This window comes from Crocodylus porosus, unplaced genomic scaffold (genome assembly GCF_001723895.1).
Source record: "Crocodylus porosus isolate Cpor-Errol unplaced genomic scaffold, CroPor_comp1, whole genome shotgun sequence".
In the NCBI taxonomy this organism is placed as follows: Eukaryota; Metazoa; Chordata; order Crocodylia; family Crocodylidae; genus Crocodylus; species Crocodylus porosus.
In genome coordinates this window covers 54,358,982-54,359,312 of record NW_017728906.1, presented here as the reverse complement: position 1 = coordinate 54,359,312, position 331 = coordinate 54,358,982, and positions in this window count along the sequence as shown.

Here is a 331-nt window from a genome sequence, read left to right as displayed (position 1 = left end):
CACCCCCCACCGCAGCAGTGGTCTGGCTTCTCCCCACCCCCACCTCAGGCCGGCTCCTCTCCTCTTGCTTGCCATCACTGGCCTTCCCCCCATCCCCCCCGCATCGGGAGGGAGCAGTATGGGAGAGAGAGGGAGCCAGGGCAGCAATGGTGGCCTCCGCCCCCGTATTCTGTGTTCGCTGCCTGCTGGGAACGGGGGGCAGCGAGCAGACAGACAGCCCCACTACAGCTTTTATAATATTAGAACATTGTACAGTGGTTGCAGTTGTCATACAAATACCATAATTATCATACACTTGGCAGCACTGCTCCTTCATAGCTGTGCCCAGTGA